This window comes from Canis lupus, chromosome 19, assembly GCF_003254725.2.
Source record: "Canis lupus dingo isolate Sandy chromosome 19, ASM325472v2, whole genome shotgun sequence".
Classification (NCBI taxonomy): Eukaryota; Metazoa; Chordata; class Mammalia; order Carnivora; family Canidae; genus Canis; species Canis lupus.
The window spans coordinates 34,614,392-34,640,451 of NC_064261.1; the positions used below are offsets into that span (position 1 = coordinate 34,614,392).

Here is a 26,060-nt window from a genome sequence, read left to right on the forward strand (position 1 = left end):
TAAATAAAATCTAAAAAAAAAAAAAAAAAGAAGAAGAATCTCAAATAGGGATGAAGTCTGTGGACTTAGGGAGGAAGAAGAGCTCAGAGAGCATCTGCAGTATGTATGATGGTTCATCTTTAATGGTAAGGATGAGTAACACATGGCCCCACAGTCTCACAGTAAGAGGAAACTCTAAGCCAATGATGGATTGAATCAGGTTTAGAAAGAGGGTAATTAATCTTTGTTTTCCTTAGAACCAAAGTAGAAGGAAGCAAAGCTTATTTGAGAAGATAAAAACTATATTTAATATTTTAAAAGTAAATCTTGCTTAATTATTTAGACTTGAAAAAATGTACAGAGATTTGAGATTTATAAATACCTTTAGAGCTGCACATTTGCAAATTTTCCTATTAGATTCCCAATGCTGAATTAGAAGAAGAAACATTTTTAATTCAAGTGTAACTCCGTAGCTTAAAATTTAATACAGATTTCTGCATGAATTATTTTAAAAGCATCTAATATCTGCCTTTATTAATTCTGTTTAATTTTATTTTCTGGTCTTTAAAATGTGGTCTTCTGGGTCTCATATTTATCCTACTTTACTGTTTGATTTACAATCACTAGTGGAATCTCCCATTTTGATACTCCTGTTACTGCATTAATAAATTACTTTCTGGAACTGACTTCAAAATTGTCATGTCATATTTTGCTTAATATTAGGTAATGAAATACTAGTGAATAAGAGCAATGAATAAAGTACATTAACCCAGGAAGATTAAGGTAGGTATACTTGAAATATTCTTAAAACACAGTACTATGCATGTCTACACAGTACTTTGATTAAATAATCTTTCTTCCTTTTCAGCTCATTGAAAGTTAAGAGTCAATTATCCTGAACACATATTTGATTCAGTCAGCTTTTTTTAAAATATTTTATTTATTTATTCATGAGAGACAGAGAGAGAGAGAGCAAGAGACACAGGCAGAGGGAGAAGCAGGCTCCATGCAGGGAGCCCGACGTGGGACTCGATCCCAGGTCTCCAGGATCACACCCCGGGGCTGCAGGTGGCACTAAACTGCTGCGCCACCAGGGCTGCCCTTCAGTCAGTTTTTTAAAATGAAAAGGTGTAACAAGACAGAATCACCATCTACCCTCTCCATCCTGAGCTCCAAGAATGTATGTTTAGTATCTGTCTCCCTAAATTATTATCACTGTAATTTCTGTCTACCCCCATTTTCCTTAATGTGTCTAAAGAAAGGGAAAACATAGTAGTATGTTTTAGGTTAAGATCACTCAGGTAAATGTAATCTTTTATTTTCTACCTCTTCAATACAAAGCAGATAAGTAAAGCACTTCACAGAACAGTTCAATTCTCAAATTGCTAATGAAATTAGCCTCTACATCCACCTCAAATGTCAGGACCAAGAATCAAAGCAGCGTACAGCCATAATATTTTATTTTGAGTTACTACATATTCTAGCCCATGAAAATAAGTGTAAAGATATACAATGTTTTCAGAAACTTAACGAAAATTAATTTACCTGAGTAATAGGCTCTTGAAATGGAACAAATTTCTTAATTATCAAGCACCTCTTTCCTTAATGCTAACTTCAAGATGCCTGCCTCTCTGTCCACCAATCCTAACCTACTACATCATGAGATGTGCCCAACTCCAAACTCATTCTCATATTGAAAATCTGTCTTCACCACTCAATCCCAGATCCCTAGCCCTACACTTACCTCCCCACACCCACCCAACCAGTTCCTGTTTCTGGACATTCTAAGACTGTCAAAATATCCTCCACAACTGCAGTAGGTAATAAACTCAGCTCCGAATAACAGGTTATACTTAGGGTTAACAGCAGACAAAATTCACCTCCCATGCATGTCCATATAAAGGCATTGTTTTTCTGCTGATAACAGAAAATCTGATAATGTAAGTATGCATTCAATTTTGACATGATAATTTGCTTTGGATATTTGCTTTGGATAGTTCAAAACAAAATATACCATCTATCTATAAAGAGAGTTTTCAAAAATTGAAAAAAAAGCTTGGCAAATAAATTATTTGGGAGATGTTAATTCAAATGCGACCTTCGTTTTAAAAAATCTGTTTTTTTAAAAAATCTGTTTTTGATATCTAAAATGAAAAATCCACAGCATCTGATATAGTTTTAACTCACAAGCAATAAACTGAACAAAATTTAAAACCGGTGAAATAAAATCATGAAATGATTATCACAGAAAAACTAAAATGCTTTTTGAAAGAATTTGTTAAATATCAAGTTAAGATTTAATCATTAAACATTCAAGGGCCAGTCTGGAATATTGAGCTAATCAACTCTGAAACGCAGCAGATCCCTCATTCATCTCTCCTGATGAACTGCTCACAAGCGTGCAAAACTGTCCTCACTTTTTGAAGAGCCCCAAGCCTGTCATGTATTTACCTGTGAAAACCAAGGACATCTGAATGGCTTCACTATCCTGTCAACCTCAAAAACACATCCTATACTTATTCCTTTTTCTCTAGACTTCTAGAATGAGGTAATCTTTCTCTTTTGTAGCCAAACCACTATGCTCTGAACTCTTGAGTATCTTTAATATCTGGTACTTCTTGCCAGCTACTAATGCTTTTCATAGTGTATATATTTATTTTCAATATTAATAATAGTAACAATAATATAATAATGATGATGATGATGATGATCAGCTCCATTCAGCTCTTTTGCTCTCTCCCAGGATTTTTGTCTCCCTTCACAGTAACCTTCAATAAGCCCTCTACATAATGTTTCTGTGTCATTCTGGGTGTCTTCCTTACATACTATTCTTTGAATTTCCCAGCACTGTAGCTGTGTCCTCACTCTACTGAACTTGCAAACTTCCAACATTACCACCGGCCTGCAAAAATCAAGTCAAATATGCTCTTCCTCCAACCTTTCTTCCCAACTCCCTTGCTTTGCAGTGTGTGATAATGATTAAGTACACAAAGATTTTAAAATCATCTTTTCTGACTTTGAACCATCGCTTTGCCCTGGAATTATTTCCTCAAAATTTGAGTACGTCCTTCCTTCCTTGCTTATGAAACAGAGACATGCTTCCAAGCTCAGCTCTGAGCTTTATTTATTTAATTTCCAATTGCTATTCTCTGAGTGATCCTTCCTAATCAGACCTTCCTATATTGATTCTTAAACTTTCAACTCAGGTTCTGATCCCACCCAGATGTCAGTTTTGTATTTTCAGTTCTATGCTAGATCACATAAATATCTTGCAGGTATATAAAAGTCGGTGGACTAAAACTACACTCCTTATATTTATGGATATACCCTCCCTCAAAGTTCCATATATATTATCTCTTCACTTCCTATATTAATAGTATTCTTTACAACCTTTTGCTTGGAAGATTGTTTTAATTTTTTACATTTTCTCTAAGCCTCCAATTTATACTAATTACATAGTCTTACACATTCTAAACATTTTGCATTTCGTCATATGCACCATAAAGACTCATGGTTTGCTATTAATAAAGTATGAAATGAAAGACTGGCACTCAGGTTACCCACTACTTGGCTTCAACATATATTTATTTACATAGTTATTATCACCCGACACCCTAAAATAGCCCAGATCATCTGTTGTTTACACTTGTTCACATATTTTATACATCACCCTCATTCTACTTTGTTTATGATACTCACTGCCCAAGTCCTGCCCAGATTCTGTGTCTTTTTCTAAGCACCGTTAACCCAACACATCTAAAGTCCTCATTCAATCTCTTTTCTGAACTTCATGTTAGTCATTTAACAATTAATCATATACTTCATTAAAAAAGTACTGTCTATTTTTATTTAGTTTTGATGTGTTGTTTTGGGTTTTCAATTACTTTCTAAACTCAAGAGACATCATCATGTTCCTTTGAGAACTGAGACTATTCACACCCACACATCTTACTATCTATATTAACATGAGTTTACCATCAACTGTCTGCATTAATATAACTTTAATATGTCAGGAAATTCTTACAGGAAGACGAGGTTGCAAATCATTTCATCTCCCCAGTTCCCCACGGAACTTTTTCGAAAACCCATTTACTTGAAAAATAGACTGTTCAACCAGGGCCCACTAAAGTAAGTATCTCTTTCTTACAACAATACATAGTTCAGCCAAATGACTGTTTAATATTTGAGATCCTCTTCCAAACCCTCACCGCCTTGAACTCATCAATCCTAAATTCTTACCATACACACTCACCCAATTCCAATCAACATTGATAGTGAGAGATCTGTCAAGACAGATCCCCCCTGGGATGCCTGGGTGGCTCAGCAGTTGAGCATCTGCCTTTGGCTCAGGGCATGATTCTGGTTCGGGGATCAAGTCTCACATCGGGCTCCCTGTGAGGAGCCTGTTTCTCCCTCTGCCTGTGTCTCTCTCTGTCTCTCTGTCTCTCAGGAAAAAAATAAATAAATAAAATCTTTAAAAAAAAATACCCAAAACCCCATACACACCCTGCTTGGTCCTCCTTTCCATATGCTACTCACTCACTGTCAAGACCTTGATCTCCTCTACCAAAGTCAGCAACAGCCTCAGTTGTTTCTTTGATGAATTTCTTGGTGGGAATCGGGGGATAGAACCAGCATTTAGCCGTTTGAAACTTCTATTTTATATAATATATATTTACATGATATGTATAGTGTATATCCCATTGAAGGATCTCAAGAAATATTTTTCTCTGCTACAAGACTAAATCTTTTCACTATCTTTCATATTTTTTTTTCACTGTTACAACTTTATTTAGAAATGTATTTAACACCACTGACAAAGACTCCCTCCTTGACCAAAATTCAGCCAGACTCCTCTGAGTGCTCTTCTTGACTAGTCCTTGACGACCTCGGTCTACCTTTAGCACGAATCCTACCAAGTCATTTTAGTAAGAATACCTCCGCCATTGATGTCTAATCAAATTCCTCATCACCCCCCACACACACCTGTGAAATCAAGTACTTGGCCTTGTATTTAAAGAGAATCCTCCTAAATAAATAAACAAACAAACAAACAAACAAATAAATAAGGAGAATCCTCTTAGGCAAGTTTAGTAAAAATCCCTTACTCTCAATAGGTCCTCTTAGTAAATTTTCTTTTCTTTTCTTTTCTTTTCTTTTCTTTTCTTTTCTTTTCTTTTCTTTTTTCTTTTCTTTTCTTTTCTGTTTTCTTTTCTTTTCTTTCTTTTCTTTTTCTTTTTCTTTTTTTTCTTTTCCTTCCTTTCTTCTTTCTTTCATTCATTCATTCATTCATTCATTCATTCATAAATTTTCCCTACTACCCTCTCACTCTGCTCTTTGACAATAAATCTCCAGTTTATTTGTGGTATTCAGAGTTCAGTTCAGTCTCTCCCCCTGTTGCCATAGTCTTACCTCTATTATAATAGTCATGAATAAAGTCCTCCTTACTATTTTGACAAGTGTCAGTATTTTTCTTTTGACATTACCTTGGAAATCTAAACTTAGGAAACCTACTTTAATAATATTCTGGTATTAAATTTAAATTATATATTATGTATTCTAAAATAATATGTTATTAATATTAAAATAACAAATTTAATATAATGTAAATTAAGTTATATATAAAAATATATACATATCAATAAATAAACTTTATACATACTGTTGATCTGTGAACAACCCCAGGTTTGAACTACACAGGTCCAGTCATATGCAGATGCTTTTCAATAACATTATCAATATATTTTCTCTTCCTTCATGGTGTTCTTAAAAAACATTTTGTTTTCTTTAGCTTACTTTATTGTAAGAATACAGTATATAATACATATAAAATAGAAAATAAGTGCTAATTGACAATTTATGTTATTGGTATGGTTTCCAGTCAATACTAGGTATTAGTAGCTAAGTTCTTAGGGAGTCAAATGTTATATGTACATTTTTGATTGTGTGGAGGGTCAGCACCTCTAACCTACATGTTGTTCAAGGAGATACACACCCACACACACACCCACACACACAGTAGGTTTAGTATGCCAGACTGAGTAAGGGACAGGCAGGGCTAGGCAGGGAGAGATAGGTAGGGGGCCATGGAATCAGGCTCACAAAAATCCCAAAAAATGTGGAAATGAAAGGAAACCAGAAATAAACAAACGGAGCACCCTGTTCCAAGTGCCAGAGATGGGGTCTTGTTATAACAGCTACTTGTGACCAACAAATAATTACAGGATCCTAAAAAGGAAGTAAGACATTGAAGGTGCTATCATTAGTCCTTACTCAATGGTGGTATCAATAGATGTTAAAAGGATTTAGGTTCCCTGATTCTCTTTCAATAAAAGACCAAACTTACAAGCCCTCAGTGGCTACCCTGTCAAGATGCCTCTCACTCCTGAGAGCTTTCTCTGTATCCGTGCTAAAAAACGTCTGTCTCTTTACTCACTCTCCTTTGTACTGGAGATTAATTCTTTGACTCCATGAGACAAGAATCTGCTCTGCCGCTTCAAGACCAGTGGTGCACAATCTCTAGCTATGGCTGTGGACCAAACCTGGGCTCACCAAATTTGGCCCACAACCACATTTGTTTGTTTGTCTGCTTATCTTTATCTTTGGATGCTTTCACACTATCATTATAGATCTGAATAGCTGCAACAGACCAAATGGCTGACAAAGTCTGAAATATTTACTCTGGTCCCTTAAAGACAAAGTTTGCTGGCCTCTGTGTTAGACTATTAATTGTTTGCCTCCTTCAAAGAACATACTTTTCACTCAATGTATTTATAAATGTTAATTTAGTTACTTATCATTGCAATGTCACAAGAAGAATGTTCTTCAGATCCTCTAAATATCTATATCTTCTGAAGAGTTTTGTTTTGTTTTGTTTTGTTTTCCAACCTGGCAGGAGAAATATATTTGTCTTAAAATGGTTGGAATTCTTGGTAACTAGGATAAAGTCAGGTGTACAAAACAAATGCATTTTCCTAAAAAGTAATCAGAATAAAGGCCATCTTTATTTAAAAGTCATCATAATTGTAAGCAATCATTATTAATTCATATGAAAGTGTCAATCCTATAAATGGCACTTCCTGTAATAAAAAGCCCTTTCTGGGCTCAATAATGGAGCAGTTGATGGCCACTCAGCTAAATTATGTCTTTTTGATTTGTAGCTAAAATGTGAATAGCAGCAATTTTCTGATGATCATTTCATTCTTTAGATTATTTGTAAAAAAATTCACACAAGAGGAAAATAAAACACCCCTCTCTAGAATTTCAAATATTTCTTGTCACCAGAAGGTTTGTTTGCATAACAGCAGCATAAGTACCACAATGTAAGTGGTTCTTAACTTTCTTCAGTTAAAACCTACAGGAGTTTACCAAAAGCTTTCTTTAACTTCAGACTCCTATAATCAAAGATCTGCTTGAATGGTCGTCTACTGATGCCAGAAGGCAAAAGGAAGACATACACAGATTAAAATCTTCTCTTCACTGAGTATCTCATGCAAAAGGAACATAAAAGTTGCATGTGTTCCATAATCCTAAAGACCTAAAATTCTACTGCAGTTGAAATGGGAAACAAAGACATAATACAAATTATTAAATTTCCTTACTACCTACAGCCCACTGACAAGTCCTTGAAACAGGCAGAGGGATCTTTCTCTAGGGACTCAGCTTCTTGATGTTAATACTTTGCTAAGATCTAAATGCAATCTTAGCTGGACTCCCAGGACCCTGTATGTCTACTTTAAATATAAAAATCCCTTTGGAAACTTCTTTTTATCTCTAACCCCCAAGATACATGTTGGTAATCACCTCCCAAGCCTATGACCCACTGATATATATCTAAAGGGTCTCAAGACTCAGGTTTTATTAGATAGTAATAAATAACCTTTTATCAACAATAGGACCCTCACCCCCTAAGGTCCTGGAAACTTTGCTTCCAAAATTCCTTAGAGACTTACATTATCCCTTACCCCCTCCCAACTTGAAAGTATATAATGGGCCACTCCTCATGACCCCAGTGCAGTTCTCTCTGCCCACAGGTCCTATTCTCATGCTTTAATAAAATCACTTTTTTTGCACCAGAGAGAGAGATCTGGTGCAAAATTCACCAGAATTTTTCTTGGCCATTAGCTTTGAATCCTAATGTCTAACATCTTTCCTACATCAATCACAGTGATACTTGCAGAGAACAGAGCTCATTTTAAAGTAAGCCCTAAACCACAAAATATACAGGAAAAAAAAAAATAATAAAAGACTGAGCAAGCACCTAAAGCACTGTTCTGTCCTTTAATTTTGCTTTTGTTTTAGCCACTATCAACCTTTTTTTTTTTTTTTTCTCATTCTGAAGATTAAACTGGGCTGATCTCAGCCTCCAACTGTACTTTTGGAGGAGGAGCCATCAATCCTATACAAAGTGAGAGTTTCTTACATCAGGGTTCTACTCCTGTAAAGAGCCTCTCTGTGAAAATACCATCTGACCTTCACCACACTGCGTTAGTGATTTGTCTGTTGCTGTGAGTAATAAACTCTCTTTGTCTCTGATGCAAAGGCCTCATGTTTTATATACAGGTTAATTTGCAAAGAGGGCAAACCTCAGGTCCTTGCATTCACTTAAAAGCTCTTATCTCTCATTTCTAAACATCCTCCCATTTTCTCTCAAGGTTTTAATTTTAATATTAATTTCTACATCACTAATAAAATAGCCTCAAAATGCATAGTGAAATTTTATTAATGTAATCATAAATCAAATAATCTTTTATCAAACTTGGAAATTAAAAACTCAAAATGAACACTAATTCTACACATCCAATTTATGCTCTCATACTGAGACACCGACTACCATTTAAAGCTCTGAATCACACCAGTTAAACATCTATCTGTGCAGATTTAGTCACCTATCACTTAGCTATTTTGGTATCCCCTTTGGATCCTTCCTGGCTGGTCCATGCACTTAAGTCAATTTCCATTAACTACTGACATTGTCCCAAAGACAAACATGTTTACTCTCTAATATCTTTGATAAGGCTATGACCTTCTTCTCAAGATGCAATGCTCTGCCATGGTTCTTTCTGTTGAATGGCCATACAATTTTATTCTTTGTGCCTATTCTGGGCCAGCTTATCTTGGACAGATTTTGTTATCCCATGGAAATGTTTTCCTGTCATGTTTAATATCAGCACGTTCAAAATGGCAAAAGACAAAGACAGATGGTGATTTTACTTATGTGTGGAATCTAGAAAACAAATGACTAAGCAAATAAACAAAGAGCAGAATCAGACCTATAAATAGAGAGAACAAACTGGTGGCTGACAGTGAGGGATGGGCAAAATTGGCAAAGGGGAAGAGGAGGAGTTCAGGCTTCAGTTATGAAACAAATAAGTCACAGTAATAAGATACAGTATAGGAAACATAGTCAACATTGGAATAGTGTTGTAGGTGACAGATGGTAGCTACACATGTGGTGAGCATAGCATAAGGTATAGAGAAGTTGAATCACTATGTTGAATATGGAAACTAATGTAACATGTGTGTCAACTGCACTCAAATTTAAAAAAAAAAAAGGAAAACAAAAAAGACATGAGGTCAAAGCCAGTAACTTGTGGCATCTTTATGATTGTAAAGTATTATATATTCACTACTGAAAACTGGTATAGGGCAAATATATCAAGGAAAATACTGAAAATGTTAATGTATTTCCTCATAAAATATACAGTTGAGGTCTCATTGTATATCGGAGTTTGCATCATTTTTTTCTCTTAAAATTTAAGATTAGGTATTATATCCCACTATTAATAATTCTCCATTAGCTATTTCAAATGCCTAACATTTTTCAGCCCAAATGATACTTTAGAAAGAAAAATAAATTGAAACATGATAATTGGTAATATCAAAGAGGAAATTGGCAATATTTAGAATGTAGGAAAAAAGGAAATGTAGATAAGATAGCCCTGAATACAGTTTCATAAAGTAGCACTGAAGAATTTTGTTGTCTGGCAAACTAATTCACACATCTGAACAACAGATGCTATGGCTCTTCAAACGCATAATGGCATACCTTTATCAATTTCTGCATTTTTCAATTAAATCTCAAGAGACTAAAATTGATCACTGCACTCCAAGAAGCATATAATTGAACCATAAGGTAAAACTTCATTAAATAGAAAATTGACTTAGTTGAATAAGATAGAAGCATTGCATTGATTTAAACAAAAACAACATTGAAAGACGTGACAAAGAGAATAATTTGAAATTCACATACTCAAAGACAGCCAGACCCTGGAATGAATAACAGAAATGGAAATGTTAAATATATTAAAATGTATATAAGATAATTATCAACAACAGAAAACTATAGTTAGTCCTATGGTTAAGTTTAGTGGAAATGGGGCACTAACTTTGGGCAGCAGGTTTTTGTTTTTGAGTTTGGATTAAGTCACTTCTCAAGCATTTTTAGGCCTTTCTTTTCTTTAACAGAGTTAAGGTTCATGAGAAAAACTCAGCTGATTAAAGAAAGATGCTCATTAAGTCCAAGTAGTAAAATGGTTTTAATCATATTTTGTCATATGCCAAGGATGTAACTTAGCCAACTATAAACAGCTATTATACAAATTGATGTTCTTAGGAAAAAATTGATCAGATAAGAATATTTGGGTAAGTCACTGTTATTATTTTCTATTTCAGGGTAGGAGATGGGGACAATTAAAGGATTCTTTTTGTTTCCAGTATCAAAAGCCTCAACCTAAATGGATATAATAATAATCAAAAAAGGATTATACTGTACATTTGGCTTCAAGAATGACTTGATGCAGGAGCTCAAATGATCCCATCGGGGGCATGGATCTACTTTACTGAATTTTTTTCAAATGGCTCCATTGAGATAGGCTTTCTCTTCACAATCAAAAGATGGCCGTAACAACATGGAAAGCTTACAGCCTCTTACTTTCAAGCCCAACCATAAAGATCAAAATTCTTTTTTCCAGGATTCTCTATTAGAGATTCATTGCTCTCATTGTTCTTGACTGGGTCAGGTAGACCTTCTTGCCCTAGAAGTTAAGGATTTGCAATATATGAACAGGCACAGGACTAAATCCCATGTCCATTCATGCCAAGGGTTGAGTATTAATTTTTAAGAAAAAAATATTTTGTGGACTTCAGAAAAGGGTCAAGTTTGGCCAAGTGATAACAGATAACAGAACGATTACACAGTATATGTGCTCTGTGAATGACTAATTTCACATATGAAGGATGTTGTTTAGAACAAAAACAATGCTTCTCCAAACCTATCATAAATTGGTGTTTTATTATATAGGAAAGTGAAGGAGAATTGATTGTGAGAGTGAATGAGAGTAGGTAGAGGGTGGTATTTGGCAGGAGCAGAATGGGTTCATAATAGGAACTATATCACAGTAATTGTTAAAATCCTGAGAAAAAAAATCAAGTTTGCTTGGGGTCCTGCCATATTCCCAAACCATGCTTCCCCTAGAAAAAAAAAATGATTTTGCCTAAAATGACAGGACTTTTGTGGCTCATTGGGGAAGCTTGCCAGGAGGACTGTGTGCTTTTGCCAGGATGTGTAGTCAGAGATTTCATTCTACTGAGAGGGGGAAATCATGCTGGCAGCAGATCAGTCTGAGACTGCTGAGGGGATATATAGATGCACATCCTGGAAGAATTACAAATTTCCCTCAAAGTTTCAAGTCTCCTGTTGAGTTGTTAAGAGTTATCAGATTTGCCAAGGAACAGACTGAATTTACAAATGAATCTTGCCAATAAGGATAAACTCTAAACATACTATTTAAAATGAATCACTTAGTATTACAACACTAACAGTATGTATTTTATTACCATGTTTATTTCCCTCAAACTACTCACATTAACCCTACTTATGATTATTGTGAACCAAGTCTCCCTTGCTAAATGCCATAGACAAGTTCAAAATCCACCCCTCCACCATGAATCCTTTCCAATCAATATTTGTTATACTTATACGTGTGTATACATACATATATATACCTGTATCATACATGGGCATATTTTAAATATGCAAACATTAATCATACAGATATACATTATTTAATTGCTTTATCAGTAATTTAGATACATCACTTCTATAAAGGAGTCCTGAGAATAAATTAATAATAATAATAATAATAATAATAATAATAAACTCCAAAATATTCTGAAGAGCTGGGAGGAACCAAAGATGACCTCTTTCATTTCATTTCCAATTCTTTCATTTTATCCATGAAAAATTAAAGCCACAGAAAACTTTAAAAAAGTAAACATTTATTATGTCACAGTTTCCATGGGTTATTGAGTAAGGGACAGGCAGGGCTAGGGAGAGAGAGATAGGTAGGGGCCATGGAATCAGGCTTACAAAATAAAGTCCAAAAAATGCCGAGATATAAGGAAACCAGAGATAAACAAACAAACCAGAACACCTTACCCTAGGCATGGGTAGAGAAGATATTTTTTATGACAGTCAGCCTATGACCAACAAAGAATAACCAGACCATTAAAGGAAGGAAAGGAAAAGGAAGCCATTAAAGATGGTATCATCAGTCCTTACTCAAACCAGGACATCACATAAATGATAAGGCCACAGGCACCCTGGTCATTTTTAAATAAAACAGCTGTCCATGGGGACCCAGGATGGCAACCCTGTCAGGACACTTCTCATTCCTGAGGGTTTTCTCTGTATTCTCACGTAATAAATTTCTATTGCTTTACTCACTCTCTGCGAGATTCATTCTTCAACTCCGTGAGACAAGAACCTAGTTCTTGGGCTACATTATGAGCCCAAGAATGTTTAGCTGGGCCCTCTGCTCAGGGTCTGACAAGGCAACAGTAAAGTATGAGCTGCCGGGAAAGCCACAGAAAAATCAGGGTGCTGAATAAGTAACTAAGACTCCTGGTTTGGGATCCAAGTTCAGCCCAATTTCTATGACATTGGTTATCTCTTAAAAAATGGCAGATGCTTATACTGCTTCCTTAAGCTAGCCCTATAATCTGGATGTTCTTTTCCCTTTCCCCTTAGCTTTAAATTTCAAGAACCTCCTTCATGAAAGTAAGAGAGGCACTACCATGTCACACGTCCTGGTGAGCAATACATTATAGTTATAAGTGTCTCCCTACTACTGTTTCCAAGATGGATTCAGTTGACCCACAGTAGTCTGTTGAGGGAGCGCAAGCGTCGTGGTGCTCCACCCATTCCTTGGGATAAACACATTGATGATAGAATTAATTTTTTTAAAGATTTTATTTATTTATTCATGAGAGACACAGAGAGAAAGGCAGAGACAGAGGCAGAGGGAGAAGCAGGCTCCATGCAGGAAGCCTGATGTGGGACTCAGTCCCGGTACTCTGGGATCACACCCTGAGCCAAAGACAGCCACTCAACTGCTAAGCCACCCAGGGGTCCCGGATGATAGAATTATTAAGAAAAAACATGAAGCATGAAGGTGCTTCAAGCCTGTTGGACAAGTCGTCCCACACTTTCTCTTCTAACTCTAATGCACAGGATGGTTCCCATTTCTCAGTTTAAGGAAGGTGCTCTGGGTTTTCTTAAATTCTCCACTCCTTGCCATCCCTCCAACTATGATTTTTTTAATACTCAACATCATATTTAATTCAAGCCACCTGTTTGCACAGATGGCAGCTTGCTCACTTTTATGCAAAAGCTAAAGATCTAGGCCTGACAAAACATGAGTTAAATTGTCACTTTGCTTTGTTTCTCCAAGCTTCAAGTGAATTAAAGAATCAGAGAGAACAGATGTCTCTCCTTACACATTCTATTTCACCTTTTTTGTCTCCCATCGTCTTCTGGAAAACACAATATGAGATCCTTTGCACTGAACATTATGTTTCTGCTTTAAAAAGATGCACCTTTCTGTCCCTCTTCTTAATGTGACACTTACTGTCACATCATTAAGCAGATAAGAGCCACAATCTGCAGATCCTGCCTCACTTCACCTGTATTTTACCTTCATAACATTTGCTTTGGGCACAGCTGGAAGCATACACGTGATTGACTAGCAGATAACTGTGTTTGCAGATACGATACAGAAAATAAGCACTATTTTTTATCCTTATCAAAGTGTTCTGATATACCAAGTAACAAGATAATACACACAATGTTTCAATCTATGGTTAGACAAGCCACTCATTTATTTAAGTGTTTACCATGTTTCTGAGGAATGTGAAGGAGGAGGAAAAAAACATCAAAAATCTTCAAATAAAGTTATGTGGTACATTAAAAAAAAGAGCCACCGGGCAGCCCATGGCTCAGCAGTTTATTGCCTGCCTTCAGCCCAGGGCATGATCTTGGAGTCCCAGGATCAACTCCCGCATCGGGCTTCCTGCATGGAGCCTGCTCCTCCCTCTGCCTGTGTCTCTGCCTCTCTCTCTCTCTCTCTCTCTCTCTCTCTCTCTCTGTGTGTCTCTAAAGAATAAATAAATAAAATCTTAAAAAAAAAAAAAGAGCCACCATTTATTACTGTCTGCCAGAGCGAAGGCGTTTCATTAGGCATTTATACTTATCTCATTTAATTTTTATTTTTTTTATTTTTTTTTTGAAATTTTTATTTATTTATGATAGTCACACAGAGAGAGAGAGTGTTTTTATTTTTAAAAATTAATATGTTGTAAAAAAAATTAATATGTTGTTTTCCAATTATTTTGTGATAAAATACTCATAACACAATTTACAGTCTTAATGGTTTAAAGTGTACTGTTGAGTGGTATTAGGTACATTCATATTGTTGTGCAGCCATTACCACCATCTATCTCCAGGACTCTTTTCATCTTCCCCAAACTACACCTGCTTAACAGTTACTCTTCAATATTCTCTTCCCACAGCCACTGACAATCGCCATGCTATTTGCTGTTTATATATTCCAACTACTTCTATGTACCTCAGAGAAGTGGGATGGTACGGTATGTGTCACTTTGTGATTGGGTTACTTAGCACATCTTCAAGATTCACTCAAGTTGTAGCATAGGTCAGAACTTTCTTCCTTCTTAAAGATGAGTAATATGTCACTGTATGTATATACAACATCTTGCTATCAATTCATCCATCAATGGAAACTTGAGTTGTTTCCATGATTTAGCTATTGTGAATAATACTGCTATAAACAGGGATGAACAAATATCTCTTTCAGTTTTGGGGAGATATACCCAAAGCGGGAATTTCGGGATCACATGGTAATTTTGTTCAATTTTTTGAGGGCACTCCACTCCCTAGGTGCCCTAACCACACTGTTTTCCACAGTGGCTATTCCATTTCACATTCCCACCAGTAATGTACAAAGATTCTTATTTCTCCACATCCTTGCCAACATTTGTCATTTTCTGTTTTAATAGTAACCATCCTATGATTGTGGTTTTGATTTGCATATTTCTGATGTCAATATTGTGCATCTTTTCATGTGTTTACAGTTCACTTACAGTAAGTGTACCTTAGAAAAAATGTCTATTCAAGTCCTTCATCCATAATCCGGTTTTTGCTGTTTCAGAGTTTTAAGAGTTCTCTAAATGCGCTGGAAATTGATCCCTTATCAGATATATGATTTGCAAATATGTTCTCCTATCTTGTGGGCTGCGTTTCCACTCTGTTATTAGCACCTTTTGATGTGCAAATCTTTTTAATTTTCATGAAGTCTAATTTGCCAAATTTTAATTTTGATCATCAGAGCTATTGGTGTCATATCCAAGAAATCACTGCCAAATTCAATGTCATGGAGATTTTGTACTATGCTTTCTTCAAAGATTTTTATACTTTTAAGTCTTCAATTTAGGTCATGGTTTCATTTTGAATAAATTTTTGTATATAGTGTTAGGTAAGGGTTCAATTTCAATATTTTTCATGTTGATATCCAGTTTTCCCAGTATAATTTGTAGAAGACTATCATTTCTCCATTGCAGGATCTGGTCAAAAATCATTGACCATATATGAGAGGGTTTATTTCTATTCTATTCCATTGGCATTTATATCTGTCTTTATGTCAGTACCACAGTGTTTTGATTACTGTAGCTTTCTGTAAGTTTTAAAATCAGGAAACATGAGTCCTCCAACTTTGTTCCATTTTTCAGGATTCTTTTGGCTATTACAGAGTTCCTTGTGATTCCATATGAAATTTAGGATGGGTTTTTCTAATGTTGCAAAAAATACTGTTGGGATTTTGAAGGAGATCACATTGAATCTTTAATAATCTGATATTAGCACAGTTACCCATGATCTCTTTTGGTTACTGTTTGGATAGAATACCTTTTGTCATACTTTCACTCTCAATTTATTTGTGTGATTGGATTAAAAGTGTGTCTCCTATACACAGCATATAGTTAGATCATATTTTTAATCCACTATGACAAAGATAAGATTTTTACCTTTCTATTGTGTGTGTGTGTATGTATGTGTGTATATATATATATATATATATATTAAACTATTAAATATATATATATATTTACTGGTAATTTTAAGATATTGCTGATAATGAAAAACTGATTTCTGTCATCTATTTGTTTTCTATATGCCTTATAGGTTTTTATTCTAATTTCCTACATTAGTTTTCTTTTACGTTTATTTGATTTTTTAATAGTGAAATGTTTAAATACCTTTCTCATTTCCTTTGGGGTATATTCTGTAGCTATTTTCCTTATAGTTACCATGGGAACTACACTTAACATCTTAAAGTTAATAACAGTCTAATTTGAATTTATACTAGCTTATCCTCAATAACATACAAATCTCTGTTCCTTTACAGCCCCATCCCCACCAATTCTAGTTGTGGATGTCACAAAATTACATCTTTATATATTGTGAATCCAAAAACATAAACTCTGAGTCTCTGTTGCTAAGTTCCAAAGAAGCTCAAGCTCATATAGTCTCTGGTGTCTTTTATTCACTTTCTGCCTCCATGAGCTGAATCCTTTAGAGCCTGATTGAGAGGCAAGATGACCCTCATGACATCCTATGCTTTTCTCATGTGAATTCATTGCTTTAGTTTTTAGAGCAGTCTGGTGCTAAGATTAAGACTGTTGAAAAAAAGGAAAGTTTCACTTAAACTTTCAGAAAAGTTGGGACACCTGGGTGGCTCAGCAATTGAGTGTCTGCCTTCAGCTCAGGGCATGATCCTGGTGTCCTAGGATCGAGTCCCACATCAGGCTCCCTGCATGGAGTCGGCTTCTCTCTCTGCCTACGTCTTTGCCTCTCTCGGTGTGTCTTTCATGAATAAATAAATAAATTCTTTGAAAACAAAATAAACTTCCAGAAAAGTCTAGGTCCCCTATTATAATTTTTAAAAATCCACTTTTCTTGTTATGGACTTTCAGTAGCTAATAGAGCAGTGTATATTTATACTTGGTATTTCCCTTCTAAAATTATTTACCTGAGGTTACAAGGTATAAAGAATGTGAATAATGACAGGATTTAGCCATTCGTGGATTCAAGGACTTAATGTCATCTTACAGCCCCCTAAATTCCAGTTATATTCTTAACACAAACTTCAACTCTGTTACACGCATACTCTGATCCACTGGTAATCTAAAAGTCCTGGGTTCTCATTGAGTTATATCTCATCAATAATATGCTTTATTTTTCTCCATATGTCTTATGAGAGAGAGAATGACGGGCCAGTCTAAGCTTTGTTAGATAATGTTACACACACACAGTTCTGTATGCAAAATATCAGAGGAAAAAAATAAGTTTTCACAAAATAGTACTCTAAACCAACATTAAATAGTTAACTTAAATTGATTAAATCATTACAGCCTAAGTAGACATAAAGTTAGCTGATTTCAAGAGTGATACATAAAACTGCACTCTATGCTCCTACACATTCTCTATGGCAGTCAGCCAGAGGAAGCCTTTGGAAGACTGAAAACCCGTGCTGGAGCCACTGAAGTTTATTCTTGCCCATTCTGAAAAATTGGCTGATATTGATAATTGTTATAAAAAGTTTACCCCATGAGCCTCATAGGCTGCCAAGAATGTAATTGTGCTGAAATGGAAGGCTGGTATTAAGCTTGCATCTGGTTGTGAGTCAAGGAGCCCTCACTCTTTGACTAGCATCAAGGGACGCTTCTTTCATTTAGGGAAAACAGATGGAACAATTTGACTATAATGGAGTTCATTTTGAGGAACTGTCCCAGCTTGTCCAAATGGATGGTACATTGGATAGGATTTCAAATAAATAATGAACACCTGCAGGAGTTGTACTTACTATCCCTGGCTGAAATAAATCAAGTTTAAAAACAATTTATTAGGCATCTACTATATTTGAGCCATGGTTTCACTCATGATTTCATCAAACATAATATTACAATCCTAATTCTGTCTCTCTTTTACTAAACAATTGTAACAGAACACTGTATTCTATAATAAAAACATTTCTCAGAATACTTTCAGATTGTGTTTTAATTTATTATAACAATTAATGGTTTTTGTGAAGCTCAGCATTTGCATAATTTTAGGTGGAATCTTAAATATATTTTAACATTCCTGAGAACCTCAATCATCTTGCCAAATGCTTTCTCAATCTTCTCCCATGATCTGCTCAAGAGTGCCAATGCATGGCATTTTGAAATTGCTCAAGCATTTTGATTCATAAAGTTTCAACTCAACCATGATCAAAAATTGTATCCATAAACCTATAAATGCTGAAGCTATTTAAATACTTCAGCAATAAAACTCAATAAACATTTATTTAGTTTTTACTATATCTCAGGTACTAACTAGCCTATGTGCTAGGGATAAGAAAAAATATGAATAAAACATCCTCACAGTTAAAGAAGCTCACTCTTTAATGGAGGATACAGGCATTTAGTTTTATTTAAAACTTTTTAAAAAATAAATAAATAAAATAAAAATAAAACTATTTTATTACAAAGAGAAGTACTGTGATTAAGAGTAAAGACTTTTGTTGCTGAATAAAAGTTGCAATTAGCTACCTGTATTTTAAGACACTAGCCAAAATCAAAATGTACTATAAGTGTAAAATATAGATTGGATTTTCAAAATTCAATATGAAATAATATAAAACATATCATTTTAAAAATACTGAATACTTAAATGCTATTCAAGATATATTCTATTAAACAAAATGTATTAATACAAATAATTTCACCTATATCTTTTGTTAATGTGTCCTTTAAAAAAATTAAAAATCACAATACATTTGTAATTCACATTAAGTTTCTGTTATAGCACTGATATGAACTCTTATGCTAAAACTTTTGTATTCAAAACTCATTCAATCATTTATTAGCTGTGAGACCTCAGACAAAAGTTACTTAATTTTCTTTGCCTGTTTCCTCATCCATATAGAGAGGTTGATGATAAAAAACATTACTGACTGAAAAGGTTGCTGGAATGAGTCAAAATGAATTAAATCACTTAACAGGGTATTGTTATGATATAAGTAAGCATAGAGCACATCCTCTTCTATTTGGTAGGGCACACAGAAGAATACCCATCTCGGGCCAGGAGGACACACAAAAGAGTACCCATCTCAGGCCAGGAGAAGTAAATTCAAGGAAGAATTATAAAAAAGAACAACAGGGATCCCTGGGTGGCGCAGCGGTTTGGTGCCTGCCTTTGGCCCAGGGCGCGATCCTGGAGACCCGGGATCGAATCCCACGTCGGGCTCCTGGTGCATGGAGCCTGCTTCTCCCTCTGCCTGTGTCTCTGCGCCTCTCTCTCTCTCTCTGTGACTATCATAAATAAATAAAAATTAAAAAAAAAGAACAACAATAACAACAACAAAATGGTTTTACAGAATCTTAAAAGAATATGAGAGAGCTGTCTATAACAAGAGGGGAAGAATATTCTAGGAATAGGGAACAAAATGAATGAAGTCATCAAAACTGCAAGGAACTGTGTCCCATTCCAGGAACTAAAAGTGGTTTTCAAGGTATGAGATTGCAAATTTCCTCAAAGCAGTGGTGGGAAAAGACACTTAAAGAGGCAAAAAACAGGTCACTGAACTGTCCTATCCTATTCTAAGGAACTTAGGAAATTGAGAACTCTATAAAATCAACCACACAGTCCAAAGGAAATATATAAAGAGAAGAACTGAACAGGATATAAGTGTTGTCATTCAGGTGATTGCTAAAATATTAATAAAAGAATTTCTGAAGAATAAAGCATACTTCTTCCCTAGTTTGCTTACTCTCGAGGCAGGCTGCTTCTGATAACTAGAAAACTATTCTTTTTCACTAATTGAGCTTATTAGGCCAACAAGCCTTAAAAGTTATAGTCATTTATTATACCCATTGTAAGCTAGGTTTGAAGAAATTTTAATTTTTGTAAATCAGCAAGGCCACCAAAATAAATATTACTGCTCAGATTCTATTCAGATTATTGATGGACACCAACACTCATAAGTTATTAATAATGTGTATGGACAAAATAGAGCTACCTCCCAGGAGAAAGAGAAAAGGTTGGAAGCTATTTGAAAGGGTTACTTTGTGTTAAGGACACAGGATCAAGATAAAAACTGAGACACACAAGAATTTTCAAGAGTTCATTCGAATAAACATGGATTCAAATTGGACAATGCCAAAAAAAAAAAAAAATTGGACAATGCCAAAGAAAGTGGTTAGGAGCTCTCTGCTGGCAGCACTGAGTGAAAAGGCTTTTATGGTGAAGATACAGAAGGAAAACAAATACATTTTTATAGCTATAAATTAAGCAGTCGCCTTATTTGATTGAGAAAGCCTTAATTGGCTGTTTGTGATTGACTGCTCTTAAGTTTTGTCTGGTTTTGTTTTTTGGCTTCTAGCATATCAGCTCTGGCTTAGGTACTGAGTTGCTTACATACACTGCCAAGGCATTAGAGCCACCACAGTCTAATCGCCTCCTTGTCTAATTATTTTAATAGTAGTTGCAGTGGGTGGCCATGAAGACGATAAAATAATGAGAAAGGTGACTCTTTTGAAAGAAATATGGTGGATTAAATTTTAAATATGTCAAACAAAGACACATTATAAAAAGTGAAATAGACAAATACATGTATCCATGTACACATATAGTATATACTAAAAGCAGATAGGAGAGCCTGTAACAGTAAGCAACAGCAATAATATCTGAAATAATTCTTTTTTTTTAAGATTTTATTTATTTATTCATGAGAGACACAGAGAGAGACGCAGAGACACAGGCAGAGGGAGAAGCAGGCTCTATGCAGGGAGCCCGACTTGGGACTCGACCCCGGGTCTCCTACCTGAAATAATTATTATTTTTTATTAGAATCATTTCTCTGTCTTCTCTTCTAGTAAGTCACTGCTTTGTCATCAATGTTCTAAACAGCAAGATACAACTCCATGCCAACATCCTATGCCAGCCCCTGAATGCATATTCCTAGTTGATATCACAATGGGCACCTTAATTAATTCTTGGTAGTATGTTGTTAGCATGTTTCTCAGAGTTTGTCTCTGTCCCATTGTTGTCATTCCCCACCACAGTGTCAAATGCATCACGAAAGCATGTCTGCCCCTTTGCTTTTGTGGAAAGCATGTTCTTTCTCTTAGGGCAATAGTTTGTCTTGTTTGGTCTCACAAACAGACCACATTTACCAGTCATTAATGGCTCAACACTGCAACTTTGCATTTGTCTCTTGTTTGAGCTAGATTTTTTTTTAAATTTACTGTCATTTAGATTTGAAAATTAATAATGCAGTCAACATAAATTTTGAAAATAAAACTCTAGCTAAGACAGATGTATCTTCAGATGAGTCAGAACTACAAAGAAATAAAAATGTAAAAGTAAATATTATACAAAATTATCTCTAATGTTATTTAATAACCTAAGCTCTTAGTGGTCCATATTTTTTTTTTTTTACTGACCTTTCATTAAATTGCAAATCTCACTGTGATTGTTTTTGGGAAGAGAGTACAAATAAACAAAATTTGAAAACAATGAGCAATATAGAAAAAAAGAATAGTGTCAACATGGCCTCAGTGCTGGGAGAGCAGATTGGGAAATGCTCAAGCAAACAGTGATGGAATGTGACAGAAGCTATTAAAATCTAAATCCACACACACATTCGAATTGTATTTCATCCAAACACAGTTTTTTTCCCCTAGTCTGAACTGCGATCACAAATAACGGGCTTCAACCATCTTATCCAGTGCCCAATGAGAGAGGCACGTTCATGCTTTCAAACATTTGGGCTATCTACTTGTTCATATGCTGTGCTTTGATGCCCAGGTTTCGTTCGGTGCCAGAGATCCTAGTCCAGAATAAAACTGGAAAAAGATGGTACAGTGACAGGATGATAAATGAGGTTTACCAAATTAAAAGGTTGGGTTGTCCTTTTACATTCTTGGCAATAGAAACAGATTTACCAACAAGTCAGCCCTGAAATACATTCTATAAAGTTTTAAAATCAAACAGCCAAATTCCACAATATATAAAAAGACTAACAGGCAACTCTTCCTTTTTGTCTTTACATAGCTACCGAGATTCAAAATTCCTGCTGCAGAACACAGGACTCGTATAGATACAGATCCTATGTGTTTGTTGTAACTTGAACCAAATTTTAAAATAGGCAGACATCCGAAGGGTACAGCAATTCGACTTCATGAGAGATTTTGCACTTAAGGTTTGTCACACATTTTATTTTAAAATGGAATCTATCCAATGCACTTAAAATGCAATTCAATGTATAGATTTTTAATCCAAATTCTTAAGCAAACAGTCTTTTAAATAATACCAAGATATCAAGATAAGCTAACTTTTTCAAAAGTATTTCAGTCTGTGATTGTAGAAATTTTGAAAGTATACTAATTCTTTGAAAAGAAATAAAATAAGAGTATAAAAGGTATTAGTCAGAATAGCAGACAGGCAATACCTACTAAATACCAGACCTCTAAAATTGACTACAAGCTAAAATCACAAAGAGCAAAATGACAACTGGTAAATGTATCACATAGTTTCATTATCTTATCAGATACTTTGTACATTGCTATCTAAAGTCCAGTCAACATTTCATTAGATTAAATTGAATTTGAGAACATTCTAGAATACTTTAATTTGAAAACTGATTTAAGACTTTTGTTACCCCCTTCTAAATAATTTTTAAAAACCATAGTTTTATATTTCATTCACATTTAAATCTTATTCAAATAAGATTTGATTCTTATTCCTTCCAATTCTCCAAATATAATTTAGTGAAACTGAAACACAGTATTCTGAGAGGGCCCTGATTCTGTTACCTGGGTTTATGTTTGTAATCTCTCCTGTTGGCTAAGGGTTACAATTTTTGTTTCACAAGATCCTACCTGTATACAGATTGTTCTCCATAATGAAACTTGCTTTACAAGTCAGAGGGAACACTTCAAGTGTCACTCATCTAATAATAATTTTAAAAATTTTGTTAAAATGTCTTGTGTCTTTAAGTTTGCCATATTAAATAGCAATATAAATCGATCAATCCCAAAAGCATAGGGAGTATCCTAGCCTACTGTCTCCCATTCTTAATGACTTACTTAATTTGTAATATGTTTGTGTTTTATGAGCATGTGTGCCTGAGTATACATGTATTTATACTTTCTCTTCATTGCCACCAATGCTGTTTAAACTTCTTTATCTATCATTATCTTTAATTTTCCCCTATGCTTTCCAGGTTTCTGAGGGAACTTTAGCATTTTCTAACAAATCTAGGTACTTCCTGAGGATAGTATTTAATTTAAGAAAATCAACAGAGAAGAGAAGTAAATTGTAACCAATATTCCCACCATAGGCCAGGTACTTTCAATATATAGGTCATCTCTTTAATATCTCAGCCTTTGGAGAAAAATAATATTACCATCATTCTATCTATGAGTAAACAAATTTAGAGAGATCCAGTAATCTGCCTCTCATCACAATGATAATTAGAGATGGACCCAGCATTGAATTAGATTTTCAACAAGAACATCTACAATTTAGTGCTACATCATAATACTTTAAGCTTCTATGTAAACCAGTAGTTACATAGTCAGCCAAATTTTAGAAAACTGAGGTTTTATTCTCTAGTCTTTTCAATTTTTCACAAATGTAATAGGATTTATACTATTTTATCATCTCAAATGTTAATTTCATCATAAAAGTTGTTAGCAATATAGATAGACTACATTAGGCTTATTGTTGGACACTTTTACAGGAAAGAACTTTTGGCAATAATCTTCAAAAATTGTGGAAGGAGCCTCGGTGTCCATCGACAGATGAATGGATAAAGAAGATGTGGTTTATGTATACAATGGAATATTACTCAGCCATTAGAAATGACAAATACCCACCATTTGCTTCAACGTGGATGGAACTGGAGGGTATTATGCTGAGTGAAATAAGTCAATCGGAGAAGGACAAACATTATATGGTCTCATTTATTTGGGGAATATAAATAATACTGAAAGGGAATAGAAGGGAAGGGAGAAAAATGGGTAGGAAATATCAGAAAGGGAGACAGAACATAAAGACTCCTAACTCTGGGAAACGAACTAGGGGTGGTGGAAGGGGAGGAGGGCAGGGAGTGGGGGTGAATGGGTGATGGGCACTGAGGGGGGCACTTGACGGGATGAGCACTGGGTGTTATTCTGTATGTTGGCATTTGAACACCAATAAAAACTAAATTTATTATTAAAAAATAATCTTCAAAAACTCAAATAATTTAAATTGTTCTATTATTCATACATCAAATAGGGGTAGATGTTTAGTGTAATCTGGGGAATATTAATATTCCTAGAAATTTTCTGTTTGTGGAAAATGTTTTAATTAAAGTATTTCTCTGCTTTCTGAAGAATATGAGCTCTGCAAAATGTTGGCTCTTCAAATGGTGGGTTCTATGATTTTAAAAGTACAGGAATAGTCCATTCTAATTTCCAACTCAGAAATGCCAAAATAGCAGTTTAAAGAATCTTAAAGGTCCATAATCAGAGGCAAGAGGATAAAGATTTATATAGATTGATATTCCTACATTAGGTTGTAATGCAGAAGAGGTAGAAAATAAGTTAAAATAAAAAAATAAAAAAATAAAAAGTAAAACTAAGTTGATCAGGGATTTATAGATAAACAGCTTGGTGATACTGATCCAAAACAATGTTTTTCATACTTTTAAATTTCACACTTTTAAATAGTTAATAGTGAATTCTTAAAAAAAAATAGTGAATTCTTTAAAACACAGTTCACATTATTACTCATAATGGAAATTTTATATTAAGTCTTTAAAAAGGCAAATTACTATGAAAGTACACTAATTTTGGAAGCTAGTGTTTGACTCTGCGCAAATTAAAAACCTACCTGCATATATATCAACTAAATGACCAAAATATTATGCTCATTATTTCAGTTTCCATTTGAATACATTTAGCATTTCCTCAAATTTTTTTTTGGCCCATCTTTCCCTCCTGAAATTTTAAAATACAATTTCTTTTCTTTTCTATTCTCTCTCTCTCTCTCTCTCTGTCTCTCTGAGACATGTATGCACACATGAGCTGAGAGGAGAGGCATAGGGAGAGGAAGAGAGAATCTTAAGCAGGCTCCATGTCCAACCCAGAGCTAAACAGGGGGCTCGATCTCATGACTCTTAAAATCAATCCCAGGTGCCCCTTAGATAATTTCTTAGAGTTAGGCAAGGATAATTAGACTACAGTCACTAATCTTTATTTGCTCTACTAAATATTTTGACATAGTACAATTTATTTCAATAAATTTTCCCCTCAGTGTGAAAATTATACTAGTTTATTTTTAAAATTCAAAAGTTCTATCGCCTTTAAGATCTATCCTAATTTTTAGTCATACTTTTTTAATATGTACGTTTATTCCAAAGTTCACAGTCCATAATAGGATGACCATATTTTTTAAAGAAATAATCAATAGCATTATTGTAGAGCTAGAGGAGTTAACTGCTGAATTTAGGAGTACATGTTATTGCAATCTAGAAAAGGTCAAGTGCAGAATTTATATAGATGTACCAGGGAAAATGGACTGCAAATATTAAACAATACTTAATAATTTTATCGTTATATTCTTTCCTTGAATCTATTCAAGATGGGGCCAAAAATTTATTGTTCCCAGATAGATTATGTGATGATTTGTTCTCTTT

At 34.7% G+C, this 26,060-nt stretch overlaps 1 protein-coding gene across 4 annotated transcripts in view; it reads right to left on the bottom strand.

Moving 5' to 3' along the window:
• The window catches only part of DPP10 (dipeptidyl peptidase like 10), a 1,271,598-nt gene that overhangs the window by 303,270 nt on the left and 942,268 nt on the right, over window positions 1-26,060 (bottom strand). The window lies entirely within an intron of this gene.